Genomic DNA, 6,108 nt, shown 5'->3' with positions numbered 1-6,108 from the left:
GCGGAGATTAATCTGCAGGGCTAGGCTTTCTGGAGTTTGTGTTGCAAAGGAGTAATACAAATATGGAATCATACCTGCAGATGCAGTGAGCCACACAGAGTCATGTTTATTCATACAGAGATGTAGAAATTCTCCTGTTATTTTTCATTCTTGGTTCATGATCAAATTTCTAAATCTGCCAGTAGCCATCTGTGGGTTGAGGAGAAGGAGGGAGAGGAAGTGAAGGCAAAGAAGAGGGAGAAAAATGTAAACATGACGCAACAGAACATAAGAGAGCTTGGAAGACAGCGTCCCTTACTCATTCACTGATGAATAATCAAATGGGCGGGCTTGACCTTTGAGAGAATAAACTTACTAGGGGAGTAAGAAACAGAGAAGACACAGGAGGGCATCGAGGACCCTGGATCAGGAGACCTAGATTAGTTTAGGGAGACCTGTCAAAGAAGGCATTGTAGTACTTGCTTGTGTTCTAAGTCACTTGGAAAACACCTTCTATTTAAAAATCTTTGCATTTAACTCTTAAGTATCCCTGAAAATCAAAAACAGGTGACAGCTAAGGAAAGAATGTAAACAGCACTCACCTTTGGATTATTATTTTTAAAATCTCACTTCTCTCTGCTCCCAATCACATGTTCAATGATATAGTGTGAAATTTCCAGGAAAAGTTAGCCATTGGCACCATTGGCACCATTGGAATTTCGATAAGAGAATGAGAAAAATGGACTTGGAGTGCATTATGCTAAGTAAAGTAAGTCAGACAGAAAGACAAATCCTGTATGACATCACTTATATGTGGAATCTAAAGAAATACAACAAACTAGTGAATATAACAAAAAACAGCAGACTCACAGATATAGAGAACAAACTAGCTGTTACCAGTGGGGAGAGAGAAGGAGGGAGGTGAAAGATAGGCATAGAAGATTAAGAGTTATGAATTGTTAGGTATAAAATAAGCTACAAGGATATATTGTACAACACCAGGAATATTGCCAATATTTTATGATAACTATAAATGGAGTATAACCCTTAAAAATTGTAACTCACTATATTGTACACCTGTACTTATATAATATTTACCTCAACTATACTTCAATTCAAAAAAAGTCCAAGGGTTTTGGAATGCATGAATCCTTCACATTTTTTTCTTTTCATGTCTCTACACCTACTCTGTCTTCAGCTGAGGATATTCTCCTTTGCTCCCACCTTATACCCCCATCAATACCTCCAACCCAGTTAGTTCAAAGCCTGATTAGTTCTCCTTTGTCTCTTGACTCTAATTTGATTGCACTTTCTTTGAAAGGCTTTTCCTGACTCTTGCAAGACTGAATATCCCTCCAAGTGACCTTTGAAACCTTGCACCGCAACCTATTTAGCATTTATCTCATTGTGCCGTAATTAAAATTTACTTGTCCAACTCCCTTATTAGTCTGTGTATACATTTAAAACAGAGTGCTGTTCCGTAATTAGCTCACTGGATGGCATTTAGCAGGCTGGGCATTGAATACATATTAACTGAATGAAAGTGACTCATGTGTTCAAGAAAAAAAAGGAGTTAAGAGAACTGTGGTTGTTAATTGTAAAAGGCATTAATATCCAGCCCTACAACATAAATACACTACCGTATGTGAAATAAATAGTTAGTGGGAACCTGCTGTATAGCACAGGTAGCTCAGCTCGGTGCTCTGTGATGACCTAGATGGGTGGGTTGGTGGGGGGGATGGGAGGGAGGTCCAAGAGAGAGGGGATATAGGTATACATACAGCTGATTCACTTCATTGTACAGCAGAAACTAACACAACACTGTAAAGCAATTTTACTCCGATAAAAAAAAGCAAAAAAACAAAAACAAACAAACAAAAAATAAAACCAAAAAACAACCAAACAAACAAAAAACTAAAAGAAAATGAACAGTTAGGTGGCTTTTGAAAAATGGTAATTTTTCATGATAGAAAATCAAAGTAGAGCAGGCTTAACCAGGGGCTTATTTTTAGATTGTATATTATTTGGTCTTATGTAGTTGGTCATTTTATTTTTTATATTTATTTGAGTTGAATAAAATGTGTTAAAACATTTAATTGTTAAATATACAAATTTAATATGGACTGTAATATTTAACACTATTGTGTAGTTTAATTTAATTTTTAAATTATCATTATTTAATGATAAGGATCTGTGATGTTTCCTTCATTGTTTACCAAGATATTCTTTGATCTAAAAAGTCAGGGTATGAGCAAAGGCTAATCTGAACAGACTTAACCTTCTCTCTTTTCTTTCAGGCCATCTCTCTTGTCTTTCACTTGTAAGCAATTGGCTGCAAGGATACTACAAATGTTTCTAAACCATGTGATGCTGGCAGCCACTGAAGTCCAAAACACATTTAGCCTTGACAAATCTTTCAAATGATGAGGATTCACTTGCTGATAAAAATAAAGCAACAGGCAAAATGACCACGTTAACCTTCATCTTTCGCCATGAGCAGTGAGTATAGAGGAAGTTAGAAAACATTTGAGTCCATGTTTTGATCTTTCCTCCTTTGTACATTCGATCTAGGAAAATAAATCCCTAATAAGGAACTATTTTTTAAATGTTTATTTTGATTCTTAGAGTTTGGGCAGATGTGATAGCATACCGCTGTCAAACTCTACAACACTGAAAACAAATGTGGCACTGGCATGTCCGTGTGACAAAATGCTCCCAAGACAATGGTTTTTCCTTATTTGTGAGTGTTTAGCTTTTTCTTTTCCTTCTGTATGACACACTTACTTCTTTTAGATCTAATTTAAGGGTCCTAACACTTGTTTCATAAATGACAAGATTTCGATATTTATAGTGAAAAACTGTGGCTGTGCGACAGAGTGGTTTCTATTGTTATTATTAGTAGCAGACTTTATTTTTCTGAACAGTTTTGGGTTTACAAAAATGAGCAGATAGTACAGAGGGGTCTGATATATCTCTTATCCCCTGTTTGCTTTCTCCTATTTATTAACATCTTGCATCAATGTGGTATATCCGTTATAATTGAAGAACCGTTGTTGAAACATTAGTATTAAATGAAGTCCATCATTTACATTAAGGTTCAATTTTTTTGTATTGTACATTTCTGTGGGTGTTGACAAATGCTTAATGTCAAGCATCCACCATTATGGTGTCATACAGAATAGTTTCAACGCCACCCCCTCCCCCCCCGACACAAAAGAATATCTATTCATCCTGATTCCCCTCCTGTGAACTGACAATCACTGATTCTTTTACTGTATCTGTAGTTTTGTCTTTTCCAGAATGCCATACAGTTGAAGTCAAACAGCATGTGTAACCTTTTTAGATCAGCTTCTTTGACTTAACGATGCACATTCAAAGTTCCTCCATGTCTTTTGGTGCTTTGATAGCTGATTTATTTTAATTGCTGAATGATATCCTATTGTCTGAAGGTACCAAAATTTGTTTATCCATTCACCTATCAAGGGACTTCTTGGCTGCTTCCAATTTTCACGAGTATATATAAAGCTGCTATTAAGATTCATGTGCGAGGCAAACGTGATAACTACTACACTACGGAAACACCCTAAAGAAGATGTGGCACATATATACAATGGAATATTACTCAGCCATAAAAAGAAATGAAATTGAGTTATTTGTAGTGAGGTGGATGGACCTAGAGTCTGTCATACAGAGTGAAGTAAGTCAGAAAGAGAAAAACAAATACCGTATGCTAACACATATATATATGGAATATAAGAAAAAAAAAAAAAAAGGTCATGAGGAACCTAGGGGCAAGACGGGAATAAAGACACAGACCTACTAGAGACTGGACTTGAGGATATGGGGAGGGGGAAGGGTAAGAGGTGACAAAGTGAGAGAGTGTCATGGACATATATACACTACCAAACATAAAATAAATAGCTCGTGGGAAGCAGCCGCATAGCACAGGGAGATCAGCTCAGTGCTTTGTGACCACCTAGAGGGGTGGGATAGGGAGGGTGGGAGGGAGACGCAAGAGGGAAGAGATATGGGAACATATGTATAACTGATTCACTTTGTTATAAAGCAGAAACTAACACACCATTGTAAAGCAATTATATTCCAATAAAGATGTTTAAAAAAAAAAAAAGATTCATGTGCAGGTTTTTGTGTGGAAATAAGTTTGCACCTCATTTGAGTAAATATGTAGAAGTGTTATTGTGAGATTGAATGGTTAAGACTATGTTTGACTTTGTAGGAAACTGTCACCGTTGCTGTACCATTTTGCACTCCCACCAGCAGTGAATCAGAGTTCCACTGCTCCACATCCTCGCCAGCATTTGGTATTGTAAGAATTTTGGATATTATCTGACGAAGAGTTAGGCTGTATTTAATGTTTGCTATAGTGTCACATACTTGAGTTTCCTCTAGTGTCCTTGCTTTGGTCTCCTCTGTTGTCTTTTTCCTCCCCTTTATGAGACAGGAAGCCCAGAGGGGGCTGTAATTGAGTATTTCCCTTCCCCCGGGTGAGATAAGATTATGGTAAGATCTTTTTCTTTAACGAGTAGGCCCTTATTGTGGAGGACACGCTAGGTTTATTTTATTATTATTTTTCTTTTCTTCGGCAAAACATGTTGGTTATAAAGTTTATTTGAAAGACACAGAGCAAAAATAGCCATTGAAATTCTGAAAAGAATAACTCCAGGAAACACTTCCTTAAATATTTAAATTTTTCAATGAATTTTGAAGGGTGAAGAAAATAAGACAATGATCTTTCAACAGTACAAATACTAGACAGAATATTTAGCTACATTTTTCTTTTTGTTTATCTCCAATTCTTTCTCACAGATGGAACTTTTATTTATAAGCAGATTTAGGTTTCAAAATATCCTCTAACATTCAGGAAGACTTTATTAAGTAGATGAATCTATGCTTTTTTTCCATGATCCTCAAGTTTGAAGAGACTTCTCATATTTGAACTAGGCCTAAATGTATTTTAAAAATAAACACAGACACAAATCAAATACCTTGACATTGTCTCTGTACATATTAATCATGAAGACATTGTGAGCTTTGCATAGAAAGTAAGCAAAATATTGATGAAATAATGTTCCTCTTGGAAAATCTGTGTAACTGTAATATTAAGAAGGCAGAACAAAGGATAAGAGTTCCTTTAATATGTGGCTGGATTTACCCAATATCAAACATCTAAATAAATGACCCAAAGTTCAATTTATCATCCGTATCTCTATGACTAGAATTTTTACTTTCATCTGTTTATATTAAGATACTAACGACTATAGACACTTTTCAAAGCCTTCTAATTTCAGGTACTTTTGAAATTTGCATTCTCATTTTTTCCCTTTAGGTTTTTTTTTTTTTTTTTTTTAGATGGTTATTTTTCCCCTCTCTCTGCCTGAACCCAGGGGATTTTTCTCCATTTGTTCTTCAACATGATAACCTGGTGAGACTCTTGGAAGTAAAACTCACAAAAGCCTGGGGCTTCTCTCTGACTGGGCCCTCAGGAGTTTTTAACTCTTAAACTAATCCACACTGAGCCTCCAGCATTTCATCAGTTCTTACCAGTTACTGGCTCCACTGGCTTTCACTTTCATTGACTCTCATTCTATGTATTCTCCTGTCTCTCCAGTTTTGGGGGCTGCAGTTTGCCCTGTGACCTCATTTCTCTGATGGATCTAAGACGCATTGTTGATTTCCAGTTCAGTTTTTTGGGTTTTTTTTTTTTCTTGTTGTGAGGATATGATTGACTATTTACATGCTCTTTATATGTCAGAGCAAATCCAGGAGTCTGACAGCACTTTAATGCATCTATGTGGCTTCACTTTTTGATATTCTGTGAGCCTAAAAATGTAAAGTGACTACAGTCTTCTTCCACTCGTGAAAAGTCCCCTGAGAGTCTTATCAGGGAAAAAAGACATCACCACTAACTTTCCAGTAGTGTTCATTAGAGCGGATAGCTTCTTTGAAATGCCTGATACTTGGAATGCCAGAAATCTTTAAATGACTTACAAAACTCAACATCTTTGTTTATCTTAGTAAAAGAAAATCTTTTTGAACTCAGGTTTTTTCAACATCAAATTTCGTACTTCATTTTTCATTCCTATCAGATATATACTTGCTATCCACTTG

Source organism: Balaenoptera musculus, chromosome 5 (genome assembly GCF_009873245.2).
Source record: "Balaenoptera musculus isolate JJ_BM4_2016_0621 chromosome 5, mBalMus1.pri.v3, whole genome shotgun sequence".
Classification (NCBI taxonomy): Eukaryota; Metazoa; Chordata; class Mammalia; order Artiodactyla; family Balaenopteridae; genus Balaenoptera; species Balaenoptera musculus.
This window is presented reverse-complemented; position numbering follows the sequence as displayed.